Source organism: Geospiza fortis, unplaced genomic scaffold, assembly GCF_000277835.1.
Source record: "Geospiza fortis unplaced genomic scaffold, GeoFor_1.0 scaffold396, whole genome shotgun sequence".
NCBI lineage: Eukaryota > Metazoa > Chordata > Aves > Passeriformes > Thraupidae > Geospiza > Geospiza fortis.
In genome coordinates, this window is record NW_005054345.1 from 3,836,100 (window position 1) to 3,857,079 (window position 20,980).

The window sequence follows — 20,980 nt, forward strand, 5'->3', positions numbered from 1 at the left end:
TGGCAGTGGGGGGAAGGATAGTGCATGCAGTGGCATTAGCTTGGCAGCAGCTCCCTTGCTGATGCATGTCTTCTTCACTGCTTGCTGCCCTTGCAGCTGGCTTTTTGTCTTGTTGAATGTGACTGAATATTTTTCCATTAAAATGAATAATAAATTCTGTGTTAAATGAGAATGACTCCAGGCTGTTGAGTTTGGAACTGAACTCTTGTTTAGAATTGTTTATAAATGTTTCAACACTCTGTGTTATCACAATCCATACACAGAGCAGACACACATGCATAAGTTGTACTTCAGACTGAATCTGGTTTTTAGCTGCAGTTGCTGATCAGGCAGAAGTGCCATTTAGAAACAGCACTCACAGACGGCAGATTTGAAGCACCTGCACCTCAGAGCATGTCCTGCTTGAGCTGTCCCCTCTGTGTCTCCTCTCCTGTCCAGTGGGACATGGATCCCTGTCCTGTCCTCCCTGCCTTGTTCCAGCTTCTCCAGCTCTGATTCCATGTGCCTGCTCTGTCCCTCTGCAGCCCTTTCTGGCCTGGGCTCTGGTGCTTGCCTGTCTGTGGTGCCACGCCCGGAATGCCTCAGGGATTTAAGGATGCCTGCACCAGCGTCTGGGTGCTGCAGGCAGTTTTCTCCCCCTTCAGCAGCAGCTTTACTCCAAGAGTTTACTTTCCAAACCCCTCCTCTCCCCCTGCCCTAGTTCATGACTCTGATAATTCAGCCAGTTAATCTTTTACCAGTTGGAGTGCAAGCTGTTTCAGAATTGATCAGTTTGTAGCCATGATTCTGGCAAGGATGGAATTTCTGCTCATGGCCTATCTTGGGTGTCTGGAATAGCTCTATCACATGGCTTGGCATCCAGTGTGAAGTGTGGGAGATCCAAGTTGTAAATCCTTGCTTTGAGTTGGAGTAGGGCATGGGACATGAGTTTTTAGATCCCTGTGAGTGTGTGCATAATTCCCTTTCTTCCTTTCTCACAATGTGCATTTGTTTTCTGTAATTTAGATAAAGATGTATGTATTTTCAGTCCAACTAAGGAATCTCTCATTTTCCCTTCTTGCCTAGGAAGATTAAAATACATTGCACTACATAATTCTTAACCTCTTTGACCCCAAGTATTTGGGATTACCTATGACAATGTCAAAATGTTATTCTGTGGAGGTGTAGCTGTTAAAGCAGCCCAAAGCAATCAGAGAGAGAGATGAAGAAAGGGCACCCCATAAGTACCTCTGGAAAGCAGAAAAATAGTGAGCTCCTTTGCAAGTAAGTTTGGAGAGTGAGTTGCAGGATGTGAATACAGCATTGGGAACGTTCCTGGATCTTTTCCACAATCCTTTTAATGTGGTCACAGACTCCTGACTGGGTGAAAATAAATTTGAATTAACTTCTTGTGAGTGTTGAAAACATGGAGACTTTAAATTTGTTTGGAAAAAGCATCAGGGCATGCTATGATTTTTTTTGTCTGTACTAATTAGTGATGACACAGCATCAAGATGGCAAAAAATGAATCATTTGGATGTTCATGAAACAAAGTATTTTGAATGTCACTAACATGTGGCTTTTGGGAATTCTTGAAGTAATAGAATAAGGATGCAAGGAGTATTTGATGAAACAGATTTATTTGAAGAGGACAGTTATTCTTAAAACAGTTTATTTTCTGATTAAAGTAACAATCAGATTACTCCTTTTGCTTCTTGAAGGCTCTCAGGCTTTTATTATCAAAATAATCAGGCTGAATGATCTTTGGGCTAAACTGTGGAGCACCTTGGCATTCATGTAGGAAGTTAAATTTGATGTGAGTAGCAAGCACATATGTCTGGGAGGTGAGCTAAACCTGAGTGGTCAGGAGCAGACATCCAAAGGTTGTGTGTTTTATGTTAAAAAATTGTAATCAGAGCATTTCTTTTTTGAATTCAATAGAAATCCAGTAAGTTTTAGAACCTTTTCAATGTCTAAACTCAAGAAGTTTTAAGACAGATTCTTGGCATGACCCAAAACTAAGCAAAATTTTGCTTCTTTCTGTACTTACCCAGTTGCACCTTAGTTTCTTGAATTCATTGATTCCATTTCAACAAATTCTGGGCTTGTGGTTTGATATCACAGAGTGTCTAAATTATGTTACAGAATCACAGGATGATTTGGGTTGGAAGAGACCTTAAAGCTCATCTCATTCCAACCCCCTGCCATGGCAGGGACAACTCTCACTATCCCAGGCTGCTCCAAGCCCTGTCCAGCTTGGCCTTGGACACTGCCAGGGATCCAGGGGCAGCTACAGCTTCTCTGGGCAACCTGTGCCAAGGCATCACCACCCTCACAAATTTCAAGAGTCAAATATTATTTCTCTAAAATGGAATCATATTCTCCTTTAGTTCAGCCTGTACATTCTTGACACTGCATGGAATTAACTTCTGTTCCAGAAAGACCCCAGCAAGGACTGTGTTTCTAGAGCAGGAGCTGATCTTAAGTGAGAAAACTTTGCACTTTTTAATTATTTAAGAAGCTGGTGGAAGTTTTTCAAGCACTTTTCTCTTCCCCTGGAAGTTTAATTTGTGACCCTTGTGGGCTTTTGTGTAGTTTTGATATTCTCTTCTTATTTTAATGTAGTGGGGTCAAAGGGGACCATTGGGATTGCTTTGCAGGACAGTGATGCTCACTGTCTGTCACACTGGGATACAACATTACTCCTGGGAAAACTTTCTTCCCATTCATCATGGTCTGATACCTGTGAGTGGTGTGGAGATTGTGTTTGTGGAAAAGTAGTTTTGAGACTATGCAGTACTAACATCAGCTGAAATCAGACTGAGCTTTGGAGAGGGAAACAGGGAATAGAGCCTGGCCCAGGTGGTGTGACCAGCCTTTTCTGGACTATCATCTCTCTTCAGAAAACAGTGGTGGAAACTCCTTGTGAATGGTCTGTCTTGGTAGAAGAGTTTTTTAGGAGTTTGGGAATGTCATGTGGCTTTTCAGATCTACAAGCTTTGTTTGTGTGTTCACAGAGCTCTTTGTTTTCTTCCTATGCTTATAATTAACAAATACCAAATTTTAAATCTTAAATTTTAAGCATTTTTAAATCTTAAATGGCTTATTTTAGAAAATAGAACTTTTTTCAGGCAAATGTTTTTTGATAAAGTTGTTGGCTTTGAAACTGCTCTGACATTGAGCAGCTGATGGGGAACAGAGACACCCCAGGTTACAGATCTGAAACTTGTGCCTCCATGAACTCTTCATGGGGAACTTTGTTTGTCTATGATCAGTCTGTGCTGGAGGAAAGGCTCAGCTCTCCAGGCAGTGAATCAGAGAGAAGAGCTGACTGGATGATCAGAGCAATGAGTTTGAAAAAATTGTCATTTTAACCTAAATATCAGTATTTTAATTGCATTAAAATAAGGGCATGACCATGCCTGACCTCTAATATCTGCCTTTCTAAACATATTTTTATTAGAACTTGCCAGAATCATGGGAGAAGGTTGGCTACTTCTTTGATCTTCCGGATTTCTTATCTTGGAAAGCCACAGGTGTCACTGCAAGGTATGTTAATTATAACAATATGGTTTTGTCTATTTTCTTATGTACATTTCTGCTTTAATTCATTCTGACTGGACCTGCTGTTATGTACATCTGTCTGTAATTCAGCCAGCTCCAAAACATCTTGAACCTATCTCCTGCCTCCATTGTGCATTCCTGAGCACAGTTGTTCCTGGGAGCAGTGGAATTCACAGATAGAGTGTGTTGCTGCAAAATGTCATTTTGGAGCATAAATATGATTGCTGGAGTTCCTGTGAAATACACCTCCAATAATTCTTTGAAATCTATTTTGTTGACAAATCTATTAACTTTTTTGAGGATTGGAAATACACACTTCTTTGCCATGTGGGAGGGCTCTGGTAAAATCTAATTTGAAAGGGTCACTTCACTGTAAAACATGGCAGCTGTACTGCTCCACAAAAATACCCTGGAATTCTTGCTGAGTAGTTGAACAAAACCCTCTGAGAGAACCCCTTAAAAATCTGGATTAAAGTGACCAACACAGGTGAGGGGCATTTGCAGATCCTTGTGAGAAGTGAGGACCAGTATTTATTTAAAATCATGCCTAGTTCAGTGCAGCTCACTATTATTTCCATTGCAGTTTGTGGAGAAGAATCTGTGCAAAATGTAGTCTCAGATGAAAACTGGCCACAGGGTCGTTTTAGTTTCTCTGGAAATAAAGATACTTTCTTATCAGATACAGTTCTTTTTATTTGAGTGCTCTATTTCTCCCTAGTTAGTTTTCCTGATTGACACCTATTGTTAGAGCATTGTACATTACATATTCCTTTCATTATACAGCAGGGAAGTACTATGATTGACTTAAAAAATGCAAAAAGAGGAGTTGTGCAAGGACTTGCCAGGTGATAATTGATAAATGGCATCTTAAATCTTCTTTCTTTGGACTTTCAGTCAGATTTTGCAGTCTAACTCTGAATTATGTAACACAAGAACAACTCCCACCCCACAGATCTTGTAATCTAAACAGTCCTGTCATCTGACCCAACTCTACCTTCAAGAGGATAAATCCCTGGCTCCCAGATGATATTCCAGGGGCTGCATCTTGTGAAAGTACTCAAGACTTTTAGAATTAGCACCCTTTGCTTGGGGCATGAGGTGGGGGAGGCTCTGAAAAGGGAGGGCACAGTGATCCTGACAGCTCCATGGTCCTGCCTGGCTTTGACTTCGTGTCCTTGGCTGCAATTTCCTGCAGGTGAAGCAGAGAAATCTCTCTGAAAAAAAAAAGAAGAGTTGCAGAGGATTATGCTCAAAAGTTGAGATGCCTGATTTAGACTGGCACATTAATTTCCTTAGCAAGGACAATGTGATTACTAAAAATCTTTTGATTGTATTGATGAATGTTGTAAGGGAGAAAGGAATGTTGGGAAAAGACTCTCTGGGTAAAGTCTTCCCTCACACGTTGGTTTACAGTTTTCTATTTTGAGTAAAATAGCTCCTTGTAAATCCTTCATTGCTATATTTACTATGCTCCCCAAAATGAAGCCCATTGTTTGGGCTCTAGTGGATTTTCTTGTAGGGTAACAAAGAAGGAAGAAAAAGACAGGAAAATAAGGACAATAAACATTTTGCTGGAATCAAACCTTTTTTTTTTCCCTTTCTCTGCTTTACCCCATGTACACCTGTTTTCTGAGAATTTTCTTGTAGCCTGGTGAAGTCAAGTAATTTGTCCTGCATATGCTCGTAATAGAGGGGAAGTGTGAATTTATCATGTATGAGATTATTACCTCTTACCACTCTTTCTGCCTTTGAGCACAAAGGAGTCTATTCACAGGGTAAGACACAGTGTTAGTCACTGTGAATCATGCAGAACTTGGCCCTGATAAAAGAAGGATTTATTTTTTTAAAATCTGTTTTGATGATGGGGATTTTACCAAAATAAATGCAATTCTGAAGGCACTTTTATAGCAAAGACCTTGGTTCTTTAAATTTTTAAGGGGCTCTCTAAAACATTTTCTATGTATTTGACATTTAGAAATTATGTAAAGTCTTTTTGCCTTCAGTGAGGTCACTGTGCCCAAAGTTAAGTGTGTGTGAGATCAGAGTTTGATGTATTTGAAAAGCAGTTTTTGACGTGTGTTTCTAAGTATGAAATCCTATGTCCTTCACCTTTCATTCTGCTGGCTTGAACTACCTTGGTGCCAATTTTTTTTCCAGTGTACCTATAATAAACAATAAGTGTTTCTTACCTCTGAGGTGGAGGCTCAAACATCTAGAAATTTTTACCTTCTGGCTTTGAAATTGCTCTGTAACTCACTGAACATCAGTTGCAAAGGATGAGTTCCAAATTTTTGATTCCTATTGTTATTGGAAAGCTGTAGCCTGTTATGCTCCGTATTTAATGTAGTTATGCTTTATTGTTTCTGCTTTGGGCTGATGAACAACCATTGACTTGTCCTGAATGATCCAGGCAGCTGATTATTCTGCATTAAAAGAAATGTTATTTTAAAAATGTTGCTTAAAAATTTAAATTTTAAATGTTCATTTAAACAATTAAATTAACATTTAATTTAAATGTTAGCTTAAAAAAAATAAACCTAGAACTTCTCAGCTTTGCTCCCCAAGGCTGCAACAATGAGAGCTGGTCTTGCCACTTGAATGCTCAGTTGTCTTCTCTCAGAAGTGCTGTGGTGGAGAGGAAGAGCTGTCACTGACTCTTAGCAATGCTTTTCAGAGGTTCAGCACTTCTGCTCGTGCTGAGGGTGACTCACTGCTCTCCCTCCCCCATGCAGGACCTCTGGTAACCTTTCCTTTATATGGTACTTTGGGTACAGCTATCTTAATAGAATCTCAACTCCTCTCTGGTTTAGTTACAGGCTACTGTGTTATGCATGGGGAGTTCTTACCAGAGATGCACATCTGCAATCCTAGTGTGTTCCTGGAGTCTTGTGAGGGATTACATTGCAGATAAGAATAGGGCTGAGCTGTTAAACTGGGTGGAATCCACACACAAATTTCTCAAAGGTCATGTGTGTTTAGACGCAGAGTTCTGCTTCAGGGCCATTTCCAATCATAGGCAACTCAGTCACTGCAAAATGAGCTAGTGTATACTGGAATTTAAGATGAATTCTAACAAAACAGAGATTAGACCTGTGAAGGAGGATGTGGAAATGTAGGGAATAATGTCAGGCTGACATTATTGAGATAGAGGGTGTCCAGCATTGTGCTGGAGGAGCCACGTCCCAAAATGACCAAAAAACTTTGGAACAAGTTCAATATTTATGTAGATTATTTTTTGTCATGTTATTATACTCTAGAAATATGGCGAAAGTAATGTGCTATCTAGTAGAGACTTCATCTCATCTATAAATTTGACCCAAATAATTTTCTTGTGAAAATACTTGTCCAATCAGTCTTCAGCTGCTTGCCATTGTGACATGGGAAAGGGTGGAACAGATGTTTCATATACTTCACTTTTCTAAAATATCTCCTTCCAACAGATCTCAGGATCATGAGTTTCTCAGTTTTATAAGGAAGAAATTCATCCTGTTTATGGTAGTGACGGATTGCAAAGTGAAAAGCAAATGCTAGTAGTTGATAAAAAGCATTTCTGGGAAGCACATGACTAATATTGGCATCTCAGTGAGAGAGGGGGATCTCTCTTCAGTTCATAGTCTATTTTCAACAGGAAGATACTTGACAAATTGTTTTCTTTCATTTACGAGTTCCTTGGCTTGTGCACATTTAAGTAGCTGGCTCTTTATGTTAAGCAGTGATTGAGTCGTTAAAGTTTATTTGTAACCTGTTTTGAGTAGCTGGTAATTAGGGTTGGAGATGGCTCCATGGCGCTGATTGACTTCCAGAGAACTCCCTGGACTTTGTCAGAGTTGATGCAGAGTCCACCGGGATGAACAGGAGTAGCGTCTGGTCCCTTGTTGAATTGTAGTGAGGGAAGCTTGTAATAAAACAATAAAGCTAGGGAGGTGCTCTAGAATCCAGGAATCTGGATTCAGATCTCTGCTCTGCGATTTGGAGAAGTGAATTAAAATCTGTGTCTTTGGAGGTGTTCAGGGAGCTGAATATATGTGAAGAGTTGATGTTTGTTCATCCCTGTGTTTGTTCTTCATCTGTTAAACTGGTGTACCCACACATTCTTGGGAGGTTGCTTTCTTTTACCAACTGTGAGGTCTCCTGTGGCTGTGTCGGTGGAGGCCTCACCAAATATTTTATCCAGAATAGGCTGGAAACTTTGAGGAGGGAGAGTGCTTTTAGAAGAGAAGCTTATGTTTAGAGGCGCTGTTGAAAAAACAAACCAGTGCGAGTTAAACCATTATCTGAAGGATGTCTGTGTCCTTTTCAAGGATTGGGCAATCCTTTCAGAGAGATGTGGTAACTGCAGCAGCACAGACACCACAGTTTGGGGCCAGCTGCCCTTCCCTTCCTTCCTAGCCCTGCCATGACTAATGGATGCCCTTTGGCTGGGATCTGGTGCTTGGATTCTTGTTGATATTTTGTGCCTGCTTCAAAAGACGCCTGGTCTAAAAATCAGGCCTTGTCTCTGGAAAGAAGGGGCCTAGGGAGTATTGCAGAAAGCTGTTGTGATTAGTGCTGAGCCCATGGGGCAGTGACAGTGTCCTGAATTACACTCGCGTGTTGTGTCCTGTTTATGAAATGAAACCCAAGAGTTCAGACATGCAGACTTGTTTAGAGAAGTCTCTGGAGGAGAGAGAATTATCTTGAAAGGCTGCTTGGGAGGGGAGGGATCGTGTTTTTGTGGATTGGACAAAGTACCACGAATTTCTTGTCATGGAGCCAAAAGCAAGTGTCCCTGTGATGGTGTGTTTGCCAAATGAGAGAATTCTACTGCTATCAGGCTTTTAATAAATTCAGAACATGTTCTTTGGAGACTGGTGACACACAGACTGATCCAGAAAATAGGAAATGTGTAGCTGGAAAAGTTTTCAGGACTGTGAAGGGCAGGTGCAATGTGGGTCATTACCGTTAGATATATAAAAAAAAAAAAAGTAAAAATTATATGTCCTTGAGTCTACTGAGTAATCTGAAAGAATTCTGTGTGCTGGAGAAAAAAATTGTCGGCAGGTCTTGTTAATGTTAGCCAGGAAGCCCACAGGCAAACAGGAAGCTTTAGCTATTGTTATTGTACAAGTGCCCTTTACAAAATATTAGCAAAAGAAGCTTAATGTGTTTTCCACAAGAACAGGAGCCCTTCAGAGTGTCTCACTGTATCTGCCCAGTGAAGAAAAACTGCACTGTCCCCTTCCAACAGCTTCAGACATACACTGGGAGGTTGCACTGCAGAGGCTTGCATTCAGATCTTCAAATATTTACTACTTAATTTTTTGAAGTTGTTAGGATTGTTAATTAGCTGTGACAGTATCTAGCCCTTCATTTTCTATTGTGTTCATTTGCTGCTAAAAAAAAAAAAAAAGCCAGCTAGGTCAGTATAGAAAGGATTGGGGGCAGGGGATGTATTCCTGGCAGTTTGCCACAGAGACACTGCACTGAGCCAACCATGAAGTCATCGTGAACTCAGGGAGTCTCACTAATCCAAGGCAATGTGTCTTAATTTGACAAAGCAAAGGCTGCTTGATAAGCAAACCCAGCTAGAAATGCTGTGAAATGGGGGTGTTTGTTAAGTGGAGATTGTGGACGAGAAATGTGGTGATATGAAAGGAATCATCTTGGTTTCAGGTCCTTCCTCCCCCAAGCCCAAAGGCAGGCTTGGCTCCCTTCTCCCCTGCAGCTCGGGCTGTGCAGTGGCTTGATGTGAAATTTGAGAAACATATGTAGTTTTCTATTTCAGGAAAATGATCTCAGGGATTGAATGTGTGTTTTGTTGGCTGTTAAGCTCTGATCTTGCCTAGTGTGGTAGTTGGGAGTGTGTGTGTGATGGTTAAAACGTTCTCCAGCACTTAAAAAACAAAATAATAAAAACAAATCAGAGTTCATATGTGCACTGTTGTTAAAGGTCCTATTTCTTCAGTCTCAAAATGCAGCATCCAACATCCTAAAAAGACTCTTAAATAACTGTACTGTGTATATCAGAAAATGTCTTTTATTTTTCCAAAATAGTTATTAACATTTGCTCGTTAATGATGAGTTGTGCACACAGTTTCCCATCGAAGCAAAGGAACTCTGTTTAAACAACCATTTCATTGTTGGTCCTGAGCAGAAGCAATGGAGATATATGAACACTGTAATTATAAACTTCTGTGAGGTTGAGATGACAATCTCCCCTTAATAATATTCATAAAGAGTTGGCTGGGAGTCTGAGATGCCTCTTGCTGACATCCTCACTAGTGGTGGGACTGGATAACTGTTCTTCTCTGGACCTGGGGGAGTATTGAAGGAGGTTGTGGTCTTACAGCCTTAAATTCTGAGGAAAAATGAGACATAAACCACAGAGGAGTTTGTTGTCTTTCAGTTCTTTTAATCTCTTTTTTTTTTTTTACAATCGTTTCTGTTCTCTTCAGAGCCAGGCTGGGTGTTCAGGGTGTTTCTTTTGCATTAGCTCCTGTGAACACCATCAGGGATCAGACCCTCATGGTACAAGGGATGTAATAAACAATCTGTCATCTCCTTTGAACTCTTCCTTATGTGAAACCCTATGGAAAGCCCCCTTGTCCCCTGTGAGATTGGGTCTCTGTTCAGCCAGAGCTGTGTAACAATTGCTTCCTTGCATAAATTTGAACCAGATAAGAAAATAGCCATGTTTATGAACTCCTGGGTCATTTACAGCCCCAGCAGTGTTTTGGTGTGCACATATATAATGCATGTATTCACAGTAAATTCTTAAAAACCATCCCCCTGAAAACAATAACATTCCAGGAGAGTTCTCATCCAGAGAAGGGAAGAAAAGCTGTGTAGCATGAAGTCTGTGCACTGTATGTGTACACATGCTGCTTAGAAGTATTAAAACTCACAGAAATTTATTATCCCATAAGGACCTCTTTTGTCTTTTTTTTTTTAAACCCCCAAACCTTTACTCCTCTGTAATACCTTGCATATGAAAGAACCTTAATAAATTCAGCCCTTAAATGTGCTCTTAAGCAAGAAAGTGGCATTGTTATTTTATAGCTGGGAAAAGAGCCGTATAATTTGAAGGGTAACATTCTTTAAGTGTTTAGCTGGGCATCCAGCTTTCTGTCTAACTTGCAGTGAGAATTAGGTGTCGTATTCCATAGGCATTTTCACAGATCACACTATAAATTATTTATTCTGGACCAATTCTTCCTCCAGACTTCCCAAACAAATGCCTTTCACCACTGGAGTGTTCCTCCTCTGCCTCTCACTGTAATACATGGCTGTAACAACAGTCTTGGCCTGGAGGGCAGTTTACCTACAGGTTTGCTTTATTTTTTTTGGCTGGCTCTCTCAATCTGCTTAATGTTAGTAACTTTCACTGGAAATTCTCTGCGTGCTTTAGGATGACACTGATGGTGTCAGGGTTGATTTAGATTATCTCTTTAAAGTAGCATTAGCTTGCCTAGGACTTTTTCTCTTATTTGTTTTAGAATTCATGTTCTCCAGAGAGGAGCCTTTTAACTGTGAAATGTAAATAACCTGACAAGGAAGACTTCAAAAGAAAATGAGTCTTTGTCCATGGCAGTGATACCAAGCTTGCCAACTCTGTAACCTTTAAAACAGAGCACTTTTATGCTTGACCTGTCATCTGCCTATAAAAATAATCTTAGATCAATGATACAGTGCTTTCAAGAATGTGTCTGAAGAAAGCAGGCACTTCTATGGATGTGTTCTGTCATTTCTTCATTGTGATGGACCATCTGCTGCTTTAACTCTCAGTAGGATCTGGTTATTGATTCGGTGTAAGTGCCTGGCTCAGCCTTTTGCTTGCACTGAGGTGATGAACACTTTTACTGCAGCTTGCAAATTGATGCTACCAGATAGCCAGCCCAATATTATATAAATATATAATGTGTTATATGAAATCACCAAGGGTTTGTTTTTGCCTTCCCCCATTCTTTATTCCAGTGCCATTCCATTAAGCTGTTCTTTAGATGAAAGGTTGTAATTCAGCCTTCAGTGGATGAAATGTATATGTACTTATGGAATCAAAGACATTCCAAGAAAGGTTGTTTATTTTCTTACTACCTTCTTTAATTAAATGTCGATGGTAGGATTCTGACTGACTTCAGAGAAACAGAAGAAGCAATAATGCTTGGAGTGTGATCCAGCAGGGATGACTGGAGTTGTGCTTCTTGGTTGTTGGACGCTGCATGCATAGGAAACTCAATTCTCCTGTGGATAGGAGAGTTGGAATTTCAGATTTCACCCTGGCTGTTGGTTTAATTTTGAAGTGAAGGGGAAGGTCTGAAAGTTCTCTGTTTTATATTTTACTATGATGTAACTTCAGATAATATTTGAGTTTTATGTCTGGTTCAGCTTGCTGACACTCAGCTTTAAACTGGAGCTGGGAATCTCAGTTAAAACCTGTGTTTCTTCACTTTATTTTATTTCAAGTGCTCTGTCTCAGACTTGTCAGCCTGAGTTCTGAGCTTGCTGCTGTTCTGCAGTGTGGATGTCTCCTGGGACTCTCTGGAAAGGGGATTGGGGAACACAGGTGTGCTCCTCAGAGAGCTGTCCCTGTGTTCCCTGGCAGGCTGGGGCTGTCCCAGAGTCACTCCCAGCATCCATGGGCCAGTGTTGGAGTAGAAGAGAATTTATGGAAGGTGACCCAGCCATTGCCTCTAGTACCCATGCACAAGGATTTTCTGTCAAAGTGGGAAAGAAAGTAGGAAATCCCTTCATGCTATAAGTGATTGGGAAAAATATGAAGATGTGTAGAGAGATATGCCTGTTAAATCCAAAATTCTCCCCACCCCTAAAGCCCACTTGCATTTATCCCTGCATAGTACATGCAGTTAGGATGATGGAAATAACTCCAACTTCACTCACTGTAGTTTGAAACAGTTTTGAAAATATTTAGATACTCTCCTCTCCTTATAATCTCATTTTCCAAGGTGAGCTCATTCTTCAGAGCAATGAAGCTGGATCTGCACAATAAGGTGTTTTCATATTTCATTAAAACTGATAAGAGGGGGAGAACATGCCACAAAATACAAAGAAAACTATTTTCCTGTGGTTTTCATCTTCTGAACTTGCCTCCATGAAACTGTTTGGGGATTTCTGATGCTGGTTTGTCATTGTATATAAAGTACCTTGAACAGACTCCTTGGAAAGAAGGAAATACCATGCTATAATTTTACTTTCAGGAAAGAAATTAAGTGTTCTTCCTGTCTTAATGGAAGAAGTTGGTGTGGTGTTGTCCCTAATTCCTTGTGCACAGCATCTGTACAGGAGGTTAGGCTCAGAGTGCTTTCATCTCCCTACAAAGAAGGGAAAACAGGGAATGTGTAAGAGCATAATACACTGCTGGCACCTGTTCTTCATGTCCATCCCATCCCATGCCATTCTTGCCCTCAATTCCACTCTGAAGCTCTGTGGGCACATGTGCAGTCTGGATTTAGTCTCCTTCACAGATGGCATCTTTCATGTGCCATCTTGGGCCATGCTGGCCATGAGATAGATATAAATATAAATATATATATATAATTTGAATATGTGTCACAAAGTAAAGTTCTTCGGAGCTCACCACTCCTCATGCTGATGTCCCAGTAGCACCAGGTATAAATCTAACAGGGGGCTCTCCAGAGGGGTTCCAGTTTGTTTAAGGCTTTCTGGATTTGTATATTTTGTCCTGTAGCAGCTCTTCATTTGTATATAAGGACAGTTCATAAACAGATGTTGAATCTCAACACGGTGCCTGCTATTTCCTGCTATTTCTGACCTGCCTGGAGCACAGACAATCCTTATTCACACCAGTTAGCTCCACAAGTAATCTACCCAAGAACATTTCCTGATACCTCTTTCTTTTCAGGCTGTCTCTTTAAATGTGGATCAAAGGAAGCTCATACCTACTAAAATGTTAAGAGATTTCTGATTGCCCAGCCTATCAGGAGATCTATTAATTAATTCAAGTGGGTGCTCATTTGCTTTGGCACAAACAGAGAAAGGAGGAGGTAGAATATAAAGAATGGTGTCCCAACTATCAGAAATTAACATTGTGACTGTGATACCTGCTGTGCTGATGGAAATCACTTCAGGCTGATGAAGGTTTCATCCACTATCTCATTTGCTTGTTGGTTTATCTGAAAGGGCCTCTATTTGTATGTGTATGCATAAAGTAGGGACTACAGTTTTACCTCATTAAATGTGAAACTCTGCTTGGAGGAATATTGCTCAAGAAAACCACATCAGGCCAAGGTTTTGAAAATGCAGACTTGTTTAGAGAATGCATTTTAATATACTGAAGCCTCAAGCCATCTACCTCTGCTCCTGAGAGCTCTACCTGAAAACTTTCAGGGCTGAATAATTTAAGGTTTGGGGTTTTTTTAAATTTTTATTCTTTCTGCAAGAAATACTAGTCTGATGTTTTATTTTCTTAAAGTCTGAACTCCACATAACTTTTTTTCAGAACTGTTTATCCTCACTCCAGACGTGAACCTTGGAAAGGTGGCAGAAAAAACAAACAGCTGCTGTGTTTTTGGGCAGTCTGCATTCCTTTAAACTCTCTGAGATCAGACTTGTGCTGAGATTTTCAAATTATTTGTCCTAGGGCTTAGCCACTTTCACTCCTGCTTAAAAGTCAGTGAATTTGCCATACTGGTGCTTGTGAGAGCTGTCATGCAGAGCCTTAATGATTCAAGAACTATGAATATATGATGTGTTCTTAGGGCTTTTTATTATTGTTTCATTCAAACTTCACCTACCTCCCTAATCATCTTTCCATTTTTGGACTCCAGTTCTTTTTTTAACTTAGGCACATTGCTTAAGATATTCTAGGGACCTTTGTTTTGATTTTGGTTTTGGGGGTAAATTTGATACATATAAAAATGTTATTAATGGACCAAGGTGGAGGCAGTAAAAAAGACTGCCACATCGCCAAGGCCCAGAGTCAGAAATTATCTGCTCAAGTTTGGGTTTCCTTCACAAGTTGGAGACAGGACAAAGAGCCACCAATCCTGTGGCAGGGTTTTGTGCCCTCTTTTTGAGGTCTCCAAAGTACATTCTGTGAAGCTGGTGGAAGAGTCAGAGCAAGGCAAGCTTGTGTGGTAAAAGCTTATTTAATGGTTTAGGTCCTCATGTGGAGTTTCCTGCAAGAGAGATGTGGAGATGTTATGTCTACTTGTGCCTTTTAAGTAGCCTAAATCCCAAATGTGTCTTGCAGTGCCTTTCCAGTTTCTGGAGCCTCCCTGAGTGCAGAGATTGGCTGTACCAGGTCTCTGTTCTTGTGAGATGGGATAAACCCAAACGTGTGTTTACTAGCAACTGGAATGGACAAACAAAGCAGTCAGGCCAGTTCTGAAGGGCTTTTCAGTTAACTGTGCTCATTCTTTTCTTTGGGCCCTTTTCCAGCAAAGCACTTAGGCACGTGCTTAAAGTTAAAGCCTGTGCTTAAGTGCTCTGCTGGTCTGGGTCCTTTATTTGCTGTCCAAGCATGTTGGTATGAACAGGCTGTTGGAACTGTTCTTAACACTGCTCATTTTCCTTCTCTGAACCTTAAGGCCCTCTAGCAATGTTTGGGGAACTGTTCTTAACACTGTTCATTTTCCTTCTCTGAACCTTAAGGCCACCTATGGCCCAGAAGATTCATTTGTCCTTTCAGTGTGACACATAGAATGATTTGAAAATGGTATTTGAAAACCTGTAGCAGGTTATTGATTAATTGGCATTGATTGTGAAGAAACAGTGTATTTGGAAAAACCAAGGTTAGTCCAGCCAGAGGAGTTTTCATTTGGTGTCTTGCTGGCAGCATTTGTCATATGCCAAAAGCATCTTCAGACTGTTCAAGTACAATGGATTTAGTATCCAGAAAATTCTCCTTAAGTAACTGCTGTCTTTTAGGCACTTCTTATTTCTGATCGGTATGCAGATTTGCTTATTTATTTATTTCTGGTGCTGCAATCCAGAGTTGCCAATCTCTGATTCCTGCAGGCCAGCAAGTCTTGTGCTGTTCCTCCTCATCATTCCCATACCATCCATGGCAAGTCAGGGCAGGAGAACTGTTAAATTCAAACCTTGGGATTTCTCTCTGGGTCTGGCAGCACTGAAAGTTGGCCTTTCACCTCTAGAGCCATTTTAGGGCACCAGGGAGTTGATTTTCTTTGTGCCTTTTTTGTAAGGGCGCAAACCACTTTGCAGCAATGAAAATGGCAGAATGTGCAGCCTGATATTGCTGACCTAACTGTGGAGGTAGCAAGGAAAATCCATATGGGATAAGTCAAGCACAATCCTGCAGTTGCTTCTGCACACACGTGGCTTTCAGAAAGGCCCCAGCTGACGTCAGAGACACTTTTTGTTCAGGTCAAGTTACTCACACCCACGTCTCTTTAGGACCAAGCTCATAAATAACTAGTGGACAAAATTGCCTGTAGAAATTTCATTCTTAATTTCTCTCAAATAAAAGTGTACAGTCTCTCTATGAACAGTGATCTTTTTCATTCCGTCATTTAATTTGGTAAAACACACAGATCTGGAAATTATTTTTGGTTTTTTTTTTCATTAGAAACGTATAAACCATTAAAAAGGGAATAAAACAGTCCTTTTTAAAGGCATCTAATACAGGGATTTTGAATTGACTTTTAGTTCATTCTTCTCTGTGCTTGCAGGATTTGTCAGTGTATTTTCTGCAAGTATTGCAATGAAATTCAAGTTCCAAGAAAGGGAAAGACAAATATTTTAGTGTTGTTCGGGCTGCATGAAAGAGTTCATTAGAGCAGTGGTGAACTCCACCCTGCTGGTTCAGCCTCACCTTTCCTGGTGCTGGGTGTGAGACAAGCTCAGGCAGTACCTGGGAGGCTGAGCTCTGGCTCTGAGAGAGCTGGGGATGTGCATTCCCAGGTGAAGTTGTTTTTAGGATTTAAATGAATGGAAAAACCAATCGTGTCCACCTTCCTTGTGTAACAGGCTAAAGCATCTGAAATAAGAGGAGCAAGTTCTTTCTTTCAGCCACTCTGCCAAGATCCCGTGGGTTGATCTGGTTGGTTGTTAGAAAAATTCAGAGTGGAGTTTATTTAGTGCAGTCCCTTCTCTTTAGCAGTGGCAGCAGAGATGATTTCAGAGGAAAGGAGAGAGGAATCCTAGACCTGACAACACGTTAGCATCCTTCTGGGGCCAGTGCTTTGAAATCATGCTCAGTTAGTGAGCATTTGTATTCCCTTATGTTATTTCTCTCTATTATTGTGACTGGAAGCAGTCTAGGTATCCATGTAATGTAGCCTCCTTTATGTTTTTCTTTTATTTTCTCTTGGTCTCAGCAATATCCTCTTTCAACTGCAGAATGATTGCTTGTTTTCTTTGAATGTCTTTATTTCTGCCTTCTGAGGAATAATGACACCTGATTTATCTACTCTGTAGCCTTCCTTATTTTCTGCATTGATCTCCATTTATCTCCCTGCTGATGTAAATAAGCTGAAATGTTTTTTCATTCTTACTTTATGGAAATTTATGTGTTCTTTTACTCACTTCTATTACCTGTTTCAGAACTCATTGGTGGAGTTTTCTTTGTTTGGTTTATGAAATCCCACAACTGTCCAAATAATACTGTTGGTGTCTTTGCTTTTTGAGATTTGCTCAGAAACTTGCCCTCTTTTTTACATGAATACAATTACAAAGGACTGTACATGCATGCCATTATTATTAATTAAAGATACTCTAGAAATAGATGTGCTGCGGCTGTCATTTAAAATATTAAAATACAAGCATACAGTACATGTATATAAAATGAGCCGTCTTGCTTTTCCTTTGATTTAAATCACCTTAAAATCTAACAAAACCTGTTTTCAAAAATTGATACTAATGACTAAATTTTGACCACATATATCTAGTATTTAGGAATGACTTTATGATTTTAAGAGTTTACACTGACTGAACTGATTTTTGTGGTAGGAGGTAACAACACAGCTCACTCCCGGAGTAGGAATTTCTAATGTGTATCTTTGATTCAGGTGCCCCTGGCAGCTGTATCCTGTCATCCAGACCTGAATAAGACTTGAAGGTGGTTTCCCTGAATAAAGGAGGGCTCAATATTCAGGTTTAGCATGTGAAATGGTAACAGCCTCCATCAGAATGCAGTTATTAAGACTTTCTTTTATTGCAGTACTCTTGGCAATTTCCCTGCTTCTGTTCTGGTTTCACTTAGGCTTTGTCTAGCCACAAGTGCATGACAGCCGAGGCTCCAGTTCAGCACAGTCTGACTAAGCTGGTAAAAACTCCCATTAACCCCACTGACAGCACTCAGAACTTTATACTCACACATGTGTGCGAGTACTGTGCTAAATTAGACTATCAGCAGTTTGATGTTAGGAATATATACATTATTTACTCATGAATTGGTAAAATGTGTCTTTGTGTGAAGAGATTTCCGGACTAGCAGTTCTCTCTCTCAAAACACCACTGGTAGGGCTGTAAGGGTGGGGTTTTTTCACACCACTCTAATTCTGCTCAATTGTATGAAGACAGCAGAAACCACATAATGAAGTGTAGCCCTGATCCTGTGGAGATTTATGTTCCTGGTCGGTGTCTGGGGTGTCAGGGTGCACATGGTGCTGGCCAGGCAGCGCCCTCAGCATCTGCCACACTTCCCAAACTGCTGGAAGATCAAGGACACCCTAAATCCTTCTGCTCCCTAAGCATGGCTGCTGGGTGACCATGTCCTGTGTGTCCTTTTCACCCAGAGGAGACACACAGGGGCATGGAGCAGTAACTGTGGTCTTCCTGCAGCCTGCCCCTGTTATTCCCTGTGGGACAGGGACATCTGGAACAATGCAGTGGCCGTGTGTCCATGGCTGGGGCAGTGCCTGGTGCTGGCAGATGTGCTGGGTGATGCACATCTGGATGTGCTGCTGCTCTTGTACTGGGAGAAGCTGATGTTGCTGACAGGAATAATCTCACTCTGTCCAAAGCTACGTGGTGGGGAGGGAGATCAGACCCAACTTCCTTTTTCTCAGTGACTTGTAGCATTTGCTTAATCTCTTTACCAGCTTCCTTGAGTGTTTGGTGAAGCCTTGAGCTGTGGTAAATTTGCTCCAGCTCAGACTTCCAGAGGAAGCTGTTCACTGGCTCTGTGTACCAATACTTCCATTTTTAATTGTGTCATATTTTTAACTGCCAGAAGGTAACAGGAGAAAATGTGTTTTTTAAATACAAGCTCTTAATTGAAATAAATATTTGACTTCCTATTGCAGAGTGGTTTGGTTGAAATACTGAGCTTGAAAGAATATATTTTTGTGATTAAATGGAACTGAAACATTGCTGATGTTGCAGAAGGCAGGAGGAATGTCCCAAGGCTGCTGGACTGCAGTGGCTGGAGACGTGGGCTCTACTTCTAGTTTTGCTTTTCATTTCCCTTGCCATTTTTGGATGATGTTTTCTTTATAACCTCTCTGCCACTTATTAAGCTTATAAAATTTAAACCAGTGGTTACTTAAAACAATGATTCAATTTTATATATGTGCACACTTTTTTGTTTCTCTCATATTTAAAGATTTAAACTACAGTTGTCCGTAGAAAGATTTTTTTTTAACATATTCAGCATCAAAGCCTGAATGTGTCTTTCTGCCTGGGTCTCGGTCTCTAGACTGAGCCTCTGGAGTTCAGGGTTCAGTTCAGGGGTCTGATTAAAGTTTACTCTTTGACCCTTGGCCAAATCCCTCAATTTTCTTTGCCTCTGTTTGCCATCTTTTAAGGGAATGGACTAAGATTTCCAGCCCCACATGCTATGTCTGATTTGTCTAGACAATACATTTTTTTGTCTAGGACTGCGTCTCATTATGAGTTCTCCAACAATGCCGAAGACAATGGGCTTGAATCTTGGTTGGGTGTCTGTAACATAATACAGAATGAAATTAATAAAACAACAATCTGCTGAGTGTTGGCTTGCCCTTGCCTCATGACATGGTGAGGCATATGTGGGTGGATAAAATGGTCTTATTTTGTACTTTCTGATCCAACTCAATGTGTTTAGCTAAGTGCATCCACTGAAATTATTAGATGCACACAAGGGATTAATCTGACTTGATAAGCTGAACTGCAGATGGGTGGTTCCCTACAGGTTTGGTGACATAACTTCTAGGAAAACTGAATTCAAGACTCTTCAGTCTTCCCATCTTTTGATAACTTGTTTCTAAACAGAAACACACTTCTAGAAAGAATTGGACTCTGTTACACATCATAGAAGAAACATCATCTCATTGTGGTCAGTGTGATTCACCTTCTGTTGGATGGCTTTTTTGACATTTGCAGTGTTTGATGCATTTATTTGTATTTTTAAAGGACAGGTTTAAATAGATTACAGCAAACACAAACAGGCACATTCTCCCAATCCAAAGTAAATATCTGCATGTGTACACATTAGAAACACATGTGTGTATTTATGGAAAAATAAAACAAGCCAGTTTCCCACAGTAGTTATGTATCAAATGCACATTCCCACATTTCTAACAAGATGTGCAAATTTCAAATTTTAAGGTACCTCATCCAACACAGAATTTTCTTTAAGTGGATTAATCCTTAGAGTCTGAGTGTCACAAAAGGGGCTCTTCCAACCTCTCAGTAAATTTGAGATTTATCTATGTGATATAACATCAGTCTCATGCCTCCTTTGGAATACAGGGAACATCCACACTCTGCATTTCTCAAGAGACTTCTGTGCTTATTGTGGTGGTAACTGAAGGTCAGTCTTCGCTCTGGTTGGGTGGTCAGAAGGTTGATGCCAGAGTTTAAAGCACTTCATTGCTTTGAAACCTTGTGCTGCTGTGTAGGCTTTGAAAATGATCCTATTGTTCTTCTTTTTTTCCTTTCAAAGTGGCACCCAGAGTTTAAATATAACATGGAATCTCGTCAGGGAGTGGCTGTATTCAGAAGAGATTAATTATAGATGTGGGTGTAGAAAATTGCAAATGTGAATTGTGTTTTTCACACAATGAAAACTGTCCCTTTAAGTAAGCAACAGACTTGCTTAGAAAATCCTGTGATTTAAAAACCCAGCCAAAAACCTCTTAAGTGTTACAACATGAACACCAAATATTAAAGCAAGGTTTGAGTTAATTAATACTTCTTCCCCTTTACAAAAATGGCTTTAACTTTTTGATTTGCTGATTGAAAGACTTTGTTTCCTGCTCAGTGCTTGTTGCTGAGAGCTGAGTGTCTTCCACACACACACAGAGTGGTGTGAGCACAGGAGAATCATGACTCCTCCACCCCATATCCCAGCAAAAGCCCTGAAAGCCCAGTCTGGATGAGTTTGGCAGTCGTGGTGTAATGCCTACTCCTGTTGGTGAGAGTGTTGATGGATCCCAGTCCCCCAAGGGCTCTGATGTAGCTGCCATTCCCTAAGGGCCTCTCTCTCACCTAAAAGAGAGTGTTGCTCTTTCATGGGCTCTGCTTTGGCTCTGAG

General features: G+C 40.5%; 1 protein-coding gene across 1 annotated transcript in view; it reads left to right on the forward strand.

Moving 5' to 3' along the window:
* Positions 1–20,980, forward strand: part of FGGY (FGGY carbohydrate kinase domain containing) — a 113,918-nt gene that overhangs the window by 6,037 nt on the left and 86,901 nt on the right. Inside the window, exon 2 of the mRNA XM_031058592.1 lies at positions 3,443–3,528. The gene's annotated coding sequence lies outside the window, so the exon portion shown is untranslated. The remainder of the gene's footprint in view (positions 1–3,442; positions 3,529–20,980) is intronic.